Genomic DNA, 10,819 nt, shown 5'->3' with positions numbered 1-10,819 from the left:
TTCGAGCCCTAGTCTGGGAAGATCCCACATGCCGTGGAGCAACTAAGCCCGTGTGCCACAACTACTGAGCCCACGTGCCACAACTACTGAGCCCACGTGCCACAACTACTGAAGCCCGCGCGCCTAGAGCCCGTGCTCCACAACAACAGAAGCCACTGCAATGAGAAGTGCGCGCACCACAATGAAGAGCTGCCCCCTCTCGCCACAAGAGATAGCCCGCGCACAGCAACGAAGACCCAACGCAGCCAAAAATAAAGCAACAAAAAAGTTAACTGAAAACTTTCAAAAGTTAGTTGAAAGCTGAGATTGTATCATCCTTCTCTATCCTACAAAATGGATTCATTAAAAGAAATTTTAGTCCTTTGTGTAAATAGCTACCATACCATTAAAACTCACCATCCAGACTCACAGAATAAATCCTGAATGCTTTATTAATATACCTTCAAAGGTGGACAAATCATTCAAATATGCTGCAAATATGCTCCACACACCTGGAAAAAGAACAAGTCAGAGACCGAGAAAAATTACATCTATTTTTACCAAACTCTGTAATTAGTCTATTGGAGTATCAGTTAATGTATCTCATCTATAACAAAAGCACAGAGCCTAAAATTAGAGAAATTAATGAGATTGATAAATATTTCATATGAGATCTAATTGCTCTGGATATTTCTGAAATTTTACTAAATGGCCCTGACAGAACGGTCTTAAAAGGCAGACTACTGACTGCGCACAGTACGTATTTAGTAGGAAAGACACAGGATGCAACCATATGCAGTCTGATACCTGGCTTCTCCCCAGTCACCTTATTTTTTAGCTTCAGCTAGCCCTAGATTACTGACCGTTTCCATACTGGTGTCTCACAACTATAAGAAACAAAAAGGGAAGAGAAATTCACACTAGAATATGTTACAGTTGACCCTTGAATAATGAGCGGGCTGGGGTGCCAATGCTCCCCCCACCGCTGCAGTTGAAAATCCGTTAAACTGTGAGGAAGGCCCTGGCTATCTGTGGTTCCCTAACTGCAGGCCGAGTAGTACTGTAGCACTATTTATCGAAAAGGAAAATCCATATATAAGTGGGCACACAGAGTTCAAACCCCTGTTGTTCAAGGATCACCGGTAAGAAGCACCATTTGAGAACTGTGTCCTTAAGCAATGTCATCCATCCCCCCCAAACTAAAACTACTCCATGTATTTCAGAACTTTCCCTCTTATTTACATAAGGTCTCAGAAATATGTTCAAAATATTTTGTTTGGACCCTTACTTACATCATATCTAAAATTTGACTCAAATGCATTTAAGAAACGATAAAACTCCTAGAACAAAATATAGGGAGAAAGTTTCATGACATTGGATTTGGCAGAGATTTCTTGAATAGGAGACCAAAAGCACAGGCAACAAAAGCAAAAATAGACAAATGATGGGACTATATCAAACTCAAAAACTTCTACACATCAAAGGACACAATGAAGTGAAAAGGCAACCTAAGGAATGGGAGAAAATAGTTGCAAATAATATATCTGATAAAGGGATAATATCCAGAATATATAAAGAATGCCTACAAATCAACAACAAAAATCAAATAACCCAGTTTAAAAATGGGCCAAAGACTTGAATAGAACCCAAAGATGATGTACAAGTGGTCAACAAGCATAACGAGAAGATGCTCAACATCACTCATCACCAGAGAAACACAAATCAAAACCACAATAAGATATCACTACATACCTGGTAAGATGGCTACTATCAAAAAAGAGGGAATAACAACGTTGGTGAGGATGCAGAGAAACCGGAACCCTTGAGTACTGTAAAATGGTGCAGCAGCTATGGAAAACAGTATAGGGGTTTTCTAAAGAAATTAAGAGTAGAACTACCACATGATCCAGCAATCCCCCTTCTGGGATTGAAAGACCTGGGATCCAGAAGAATTGAAAGCAGACCTTCAAAGAGATATCTGCACACTCACATTCACTGCAGCACTATTCACAATAGCCAAGAGGGAGAAGCAACAACCCACATGTCCATCAACAGATGAATGGATAAACAAAATGTGTCATATACATACAGTGGAATATTCAACCTTTAAAAGGAAGAAAATCCTGTCACATACTACAGCATGGATGAATCGTGAGGTCATTATACTACACTAAGTGAAATAAGCCACTCACAAAAAGACAAGTACTATATGGTTCTAACTATATGAGGTATTAAAGTAACCAAATCCACATAAACAGAAAATAGAACGATGGTTCCCAGAGGCAAAGGGGAGGGGAAAATGGGGAGCTGTTGTTACGCGTAGAGTTTTAGTTCTGCAAGATGAAAAAGTTCTGGAGATCTGTTATACAACGATGTGAATATACTTAATACTACTTAACTATGCACTTCGAAGTGGTTAAGATGGTAAATTTTATGAGATATGTTTTTTACCACAATAAAAACTGAAGCAGTATAAAATATTTTTGTTAAATTATTATTATTTTGATAAGATTCCTTTTACTTTACCCACTGGAAATGTAGCATCTGCACTGAGATAGGCTACACGTGTAAAATACAGTTGAGCCTTAAACAACACAAGTTTGAACCGCGTGGGTCCACTTATACACAGATTGTTTTCAATAGTAAGTACTATGGTACTACATGGTCTGCATTTGGTCGAATCACCAGATAGAGAGGAACTGTGGACAAGGAGGGCCGACTGTAAGTTATCTGTGGAGTTTCAACTGCCTGGGAGGGTCAGTGCCCTTAATCCCCATGTTGTTCAAGCGTCAGTCGACTGTATAACCAGATTTCAAACACGTAATATGAAAAAAGTCAAATGTCTTGTTAATAATTTTGTATTGACTACCTATTAATACATTTTGAATATACTGCTTTCAATAAAATATTCAACTTTAAAATTATTTTGTCATGCTTTAAGAACAGTAACTAGAGGGGCTGCGGGGTCAACGGAGCTTTGTTTTATGAGTCTGGGACTGGAGCATACTTACAGGTGAAAAACCCAGCAGGGAGACAGATTAAATACAGAAGGCAGTTAACTGATGAAGCTCTCCTAAGAGACTCTGAAGGATGGGATCAAGGGCACACGTGGAAAAATGAGCCTTTAACAGACCTGAGACTTACCTAGACAAGCTGGGAAGGGGAGGGACAGAAATCTGCTAAGTCAAATCAGATGCTCATGAACTGACCAGATTATCTGCAGGCTGTAGAAGTGGGGGATTGATAGAGTTTGTGAATGACGATGGTCTAGAATAATCCATAAGTGAGACAAGAACAAACCCTGATTAGGGCCAACAAGGCCCACATGACCGGCCCTGTCTACCTCCCAGACCCCATCTCACACCACTCTTCCCCAGCTCTCTCCCACCCACCTCTTCACCCTCCTGCAAAGTGCAATCCCCACCTCTGACTGCTTCGCCTCAGAAGAGTTTACCTGTATGACATCTACTCAACCAGATACCTGTTTCAAAGACAACTTCCTCAGGGCGGGTTCAGCAACACCCAGCTCCCCAGAGACTAGGTTAGTTCCCTTTGTTATACCCCAGACAACACCCCGTGCCACTGCTACCCAACAGAAACAGGATGTGAACCACACGCACCATTTTAAATGTTCTAGTAGCCAAGTGAATGAACTATTTTTAATATTTTATTTAATCCAACATATCCAGGATATCACCATTTCAACATGTAATCCATATACAAAAATTATTGAGCTATTTTATCCTTTTTGATACTAAGTCTTCAAAATCTGGCGTGTAGTGACACAGCGCATCTCAATTCAGACCACGCACATTTCAAGAGCCACAAGTGCAGGTGACTACAGCACAGCCCTACACTATTTCTTCAAAGCACTGACCGCACTTTATAACTATAATGTGTGCTATTATCTGATGAATGTCTATCTCCTCTAGAATGTAAGCTCTATGAGGATACCTCTGCCTGCCGAATTCTTAGCTCAGCGTCAGAGCACTCAGTAGATGCCAAATAAACATAACTGACTGAGGGGAGTGCAGGGGACGGGTTGTTTGAGAGGTGATGCCCTGCACTGAGGGCCTGGCTTTCTAACAGCGTTGCCAAAGCAACTCAAGGAGAAGCAGTTAATCCAGCAGGGTCGTTATCTGGCAGGCACTGAACAAAAGCAAGTTCAAGAGAAGCAAGGTGCCAGTGAAAGCATATAGATTCCACAGATGTTAATACAACAGAGAACGGGAGGTGGGGTGGAATACAGGGGTTGGCAAACCATCTCTGCCCAGAGGAAGGGCACCAAAAGAGCACTTGTGGGTGTGAGAGAGCTGGAAGGACAGGCTAGGAGGCTGCAGTCAGAGAACAGGGTACATAAACATAAGGTCTCTAATGCGGAAAACAGGGTGGAATGTCAAAATACAGTGGAAGTGAAGGCCACGGAGTTGGGGAGCCAGGTATTAGAAGTCAGAGGTATTCGTCAACCTGCTTTGAATTGATGTGAGGCGGCCACAGTGGGCGGCAGCTTGAAGCAGGATCTCAGTTCCCAGAGCGGGACTCAAACCCAGACCTGGGCAGTGAAAGCACCAAATCCTAACCACTCGACCACCAGGCACTAGTGGCTAGAAGCAGGGCCTTGGCTCTTGTCTCCTTTGTAAAAAGAATTTTAGCAAAGAGACAGAAAATAGTGAAACAGGTGTTTATTAGAAAAGCAGACACATGGGCAGGCTCAGAGAAAGAGTCACATGCTTTTGGGGTGGCTTAAATTGCTTATATAGGGGCAGTTTTCCAGGTCTTTGTTTTCCTCTGGCCAATCATCTTGCTTCCATCCCATACTTGGTCTGACTCAGGGCCCTCCCCCGTATGCTCGTGTATCTTTTAGCCAAGATGGATTCCAGTGTGAGGGTCTCTGGGAGGTTGGCAGGACAGATTATGGGCTACTGTCCCCTCCCCTGAGGACCCCTTCTGTGCAAGTGCAGTGTGGGAGGTCGCCTTGACCCCAAGAATGAGAAATATGTGGCCTCCTGACCTAAGCAGGGCTTAGTCCCTCTTTGCTCCTGCCATTACCGTTATCTCGAAGGGTCCACAGGAGACAAAGTCCAGTCGCTTACCCTGTTCCGTTATTATCTTTGTCTCAAAGAGTCAACAGGAGACTAGTCGTAAATGTCTAACCTGGGGCCCATCTACCTCTTGCCTCGGAATGATTAACTCCACGACTGAATGTCTTTTAAGATTTTAAGTTCTCCAAGGGCAGAGAATCTTTTCTGTCCCTCACAGCCAGCCCAGTGTTGATCACATCACGTATGCTGCTTGCTGAATACAATTAAATTGAAAGTCAAACTGCAAACATTAAAATCATGTGGAAGAAAAGTGGAAATAGTCACAATAAAACAATGAAAAAAGATATAAGTGAAGGACTCCAATTTACTGGTTCAATAACTATGTAGTTTAACTGAACAGGATTAAGAACTTTGATGAAGGATTAATTTTTAATACTGGTAGCCAAAATCCCAACTTTGGGGGGTGAGTGGGGGAAGGGGTATAAATACATACCAGACTCACTTTATTTTTACCTATAAAACAAAGTAATAACCAACAGAGCCTTTGGAAGCTTTACTAAAGCCAAGTACACCTTGTTTTAGTAACATATATATCCTCATAACTTGGTTATGAACATTTTTTACAATGGCCCCCATTATACACTTTAGGGCAATTTGTTATTTAAAAGAACTCTAAGATTACTCTTTCAATAGAGGAAAAAATTAAACCATCATTTGTTCACATACAAGTGGTATGCTTTTTAAGTGGACACATGATAGTTTATAATATACTCATCTATATAAAGAAGCACAGAAACACACGATATATGTAATTCCTACAGTATACCTGTATATATACATAGTACGTAAAGTTTTATTTGCCTATCCCTATTTTCCACACTTGTTTCTATTTCTCATTTCTCCTTCCCAGTCCAATTCTGAGAAAAAAAAATTTCCCCTACATAATTTCTCCACCGAGGGATCCTGATTATCAGAAGTAATAGTATTAAATCTCAAGGCTGGGAAGACAGAGGCATAAACTATGCTCGACCCTCTCTGCCCACACCACTTCTTCTATTCCTATCTTTTCAGCTTTTCTTATCAATCTCTTATCTGCTCTGGAGTTTTGCTAATAAGAGGACAAAGTTATGACACAGCTGTCATCAGTTTAACTCTGAACAAAGCAATACCCCTACATAAGTCTGTTCCTCCTTACTACACCCCACAACTTTCACAGTAAAGGGGGGAAAAGGAGGGAATCATGCAAGTAACTATAGCAGCTGGCATTAAAATCACTGAATCTTAATAGCTATAAATTCTGTTACAGTTCCGGTATCTTCCTACAAGAACATGAAATACTTTAAGCTTCTTTGCTGGTTCAAATCCCTTTTTTGTTTTCCCTCTGACCAGTGATTGTTCCAAAGATTTCAATAAGTCTGTGGGCCAAGACAGATCAAAGCCAATGGATCCAATTCATTTATTCATGCATACATTAATATTTATGGTTCTAGTACTTGGGGACTCTCCTTCGGTGAGCAAATCAGGATCCTTGCTCTTATGAAGCATACATTCTGAAGGACAGAGCCTACAATACCTGCCTCTTTAAAAGCATACTAACTAGATGCATTTATCACCAGAACGTATATCATGAACATTTGCTTCTTAAAAAACTCCTCTTAACAACTTCTCATCAGTTAATACACAAAATAGCCATTTCTTCTATCCAACCAACCAAACAACTTACATAATCACAGATTTTTCTACTCTTTTGTACTTTCTGAGGAAAAGAGACATGACAGGAAAGCTAAAGGGGATTTATTTTGTAAATCTCCCAGGCCCCTTAACAGGGTCATTTGAGGCCTGGCTAAGTCTTCTACAACTATAATTTTACATGAAGATATACACAGATATACATAACGTATTTATATATACATATATATATATTTTAGAACCAACATTACTTCCTAAGTAAACCTATAAAATGAGAACTTTGATTCTTCTAGAAACCTTGGATTTTGCATAGGAAGGTGGGCCTAGAGTGAACTTTAGCCCCATAAACAGGAAGAGTTAAATGGCTCTGCATAACAAAATTAAAAAGTAGTTGGATTTTGGGGGTGCGATCAGCAAGGAGAAGAGGAGGGGGAGAAGGGCATAGAGCCAACCTGATTATAGGAGCCTGGAGTTCCCTTGTGATGGTGGCCAAAATGCATTTTAAGGCTAGAGATGCCCAATATCCGACACCAACACTCCTGGCACTGCCATATGTAAACCTCTTCTCTGTCCCCCTTCCCCCAAATCTTCCCTAAAGCTGACCACACCCACAACGGCTTTATGTGAACTCTTGTTTTTCTTTTCCATTCTTTCCTAGCTCCTGCCAGACACATCCAACAACTGCATCACAGACTTCTCAATCACCCATGAGCACCTCAATGGGTTGGTCCAAAACTATCTTCCTTTCCCTATTCCTACCACCAATTGTTTTTAACTCTTCCTTCTCATAACTTCCAGCATTCCGCTGGCTCGTTGATGTTATCATCACAATAGGAACAGCTAATATTTATTAAGCACGTGTAATGTGCCAGGTACTCGCCAAGGGCATTACATGCGTAATTTCATTTGATCCTCAACCCTACTAGACAAGTACATCATTTTCTAAATGTTAGGGAACCAAAGTTCAGTTAGGATAGTAATTCTAAGGGTAAGTGATGGAATTCAATCCCTGTTCACAGCCACCTTAACCAGTATACTCCAATGCCCTCAAGTCAAAAAACCTAGGAATCACCCCTCTCTCATTAATCATATGCAGTCACTTACCTAATCCAACCAATCACACCTCCCAAGGGCCGCACCATCTCTACTTCCACTGCCCTCACGCAGAATAACAACGAGCATCTACCAAGTTCTTCCTATGCGCCAAGCACTATTCTAAGTAGCATACATGTTTTTCAAGTTTTATCCCCCAAACCCTACGAGACGAAGAACCTAAGGAAGAAAGAGGTTACATAATGAGCGACAGAGCCAGATTCAAACCCAGATAACGTGAATCGAAAAGTGCTGAGCACTTAAACCCTACAGTATAACAGCTCCTGCTCCGTCTCCCTACTTCCCATCTGGACCCTCACCATCCTCCAGACTGCCACAGTTATCCTTCTGGAACGCACATGTTATCATGACATTCTCCTACTTACAATTAGCAGCTCTGTATTCACTGACTGGATAAAGCCCAAATTTCTTAATGCGGCATACAAAATCCTTCATGTTTCTGTTCAAGTCAGTTCAATAAATATTTGAGTGCCCTCTGTAAGCAAGGCAAAGTGCTAAGTGCTCGGAAATGAATAATACACCAGGCCCTGGCCACGACTCCAACCCCAGACACTGTGTGCTTCAGCCAGAGGAACCATATGCAGCTCTCATAAAGCAACACCGTGCACGCCAGCCCCTTTGCCTAGAATGAAAATCTCTCAGCAATTGGAAGTGCCTGTGTGAGGTCTTCCTTAACAAGCTCCAGGCAGAAATGCTCCCACATTTAAGTTCCCACAGCACCTGTTCAAATTGCTTTCAGGTAGCTGGTACACCATGAACCAGTTCAGGGCAAGAGCTGACCTCTGCCATCCACGCCCGGCACACAGAAGACACCCATTTGCTAGATGAATAAATAATGAAAACTGTATAACCCGATGAGAAGAAGAGAGGAACAAGTTACAGAATTATGACTGCTAACACACAGGTGGGACAAATTAAAAGCACTGTTACTCTACTTCGGTTCCGAGTTGGCCTACATTTTACCCCTATGGGAAAACTCATGTGTGGGACTTGGACAAGCTAAAAAGGCAAAACTTTTGTTATTCGTGGCTCAAGAAAGCTCTGACAGGCCAAAAAGGATACAAGATCAAAGTCCATTTTCTAAAGGGGTGTGGAGATGGGAATCAAATCTATCCAAGGAAATAAAATTGACCTACTGAGATCAACTTTATCAGTGCTGCGTCACAGTACAAGCAAGAAAAAAAGTAAATAAATAAAAATCAAAATCTGTCCTGGGACGAAAGCCAATCTACAGATAAGTACCACTGCTGCAAGAATGTGAAATTCTTAAAGTGAAGACAGTTCCAGTCAACCGGAGCTCACAACTGTTTCCTCCTCCTGAACCGCCGCTGCTTTTCATTCAATTTCGTCTCTGTGATTTAAAAAGAAAACAGCTACACAGTTAAGGCCACGCATGAGTGTACTGTAGCTCCTGGCAGATACGAACGTCCTAATTCATAACCTTAAATGTACACAGAAACATCAGAAGAAACACTACATCTAAGTGGAAAGTCCTTCGTCTAAAACAGGGCATGAAGCTCTGAAAAGCGAGTGATGTCTTTCCTGAATGGTGCTGTGGGTGCGACTGCTTCCAAATCAAGATCCGAATTTTGAAATTCCTCCCTCGAAGACGTCAAATCTCTCTCCCACCCTCTCCAGTCTAAAGGGAAGGGTGAGAATTCACAGGCAACAGGCTGGGACCGAGGGTATGATCTCTCCCCACTCCTTTGCAGGGAACAAGACCGAGATAAGGCAGCTGGCGGCACTCTCATTCACGGCAACATACACGCAGGGAACAGAAAACTCATCCCCACTTCTCCCCTCCCTAAAATTGGAGCAAGCGACGCAAAGACCGGCGAGACGGTGGCCGGAACCACCAAACGGTAACAACGGCAGGCACCCGGCGCCGGCAGCCCGCGCCCTCCTCCCCGGACCAGCGCGGCGGCCCCACACCGGTCCGCGTCCCCGCAGCCCGGCCGGGCGAGGAGAGCGCGGAAGACGCCGCGGCGCCGCTCCGGCCGCCCCACACCCCACGCCGCCCGCCCCACACCCCACGCCGCCCGCACCTGAGGCGCGGCCGGACCCGCGAGCCGGCGCAGAGCGAGGCGGGCAAGGCAAAGTTACTCACCGGGGGAGCGCGCCTGCCCGGGCACGCCCGGCTCCCAGCGCCGCAGCCCAGCGTCTGCTCCGCTTCCGCGGCCCGCTGAAAGAGCGCGGGGCCGGCCGGCCTCCGCTCCGCCGGGAATCGCCGCCGCCGCCGCCGCCGCCGCCGCCGCCGATTTCCTGGCAAGAAGCAAACTCTGGCCAAGACTTCACTTCTCAACCGCCCCTGCTGCCTTCCCGCGGGCGAACGCCAGGGCCGAGCCGCGCAACCCGACACGCACCCGAGCCAATCGGCGACAGCACAGGGCGGGAGGGGCGGGCCAGAGGGAGGCTCCGCCTATCCGAGAGCTCGGGGGGCGGGCCAGGCCTGGGCCGTCACTAGGAGTTAGAGTGAGTCCGCACCGCCCCTAGCCGCCCGCCCTCCCCCACCCCTCGGCTGTACACGCAGCCCGCCTGATTTGCCCGCGCTCGGGAAGTGCCTCTTGCGCTCACCGCCGACGGCGGGAGGAGAGGGGAACAGCTGGGGGAGGTGGTGAACATCTAGGGGATCGGGGGTGGGGTGAGGAGAAGAGGTGGCGCAGGAAGACAGAACTGTGGGCGTGTCGGGTGGGAGGACTGCGGGGGTCGGAGGTAGGGACCGGGGCTGTCCGGGGTGATGGGGGCGAGGGGAGCAGGACCACCAGGAGGGGAGAGGGTTATTGGCGAAGAAGAACACCTGAGGGGACCGAGAGCGGAGAGGTACGAAGGGAGAAGGAGGGCGGAGAGCGAGTCTGGGTGGTGAAAGGTTGCCGAGGCGGGGGCAGGGGCACCTGAGAACAAAGGTGAGCGGGAGGTTCCGCAGGTGAGGAGGCTTAAGAGGCCAAAAGGGTAAAGGGAAAAGGACGTCCGAAGCGAGGCAGGACATACTCCAGGGG

Source organism: Grampus griseus (assembly GCF_964374135.1).
Source record: "Grampus griseus genome assembly, chromosome: 18".
In the NCBI taxonomy this organism is placed as follows: domain Eukaryota; kingdom Metazoa; phylum Chordata; class Mammalia; order Artiodactyla; family Delphinidae; genus Grampus; species Grampus griseus.
The sequence above is the reverse complement of the archived record's forward strand: the minus strand, read 5'-3'. Positions refer to the sequence as shown.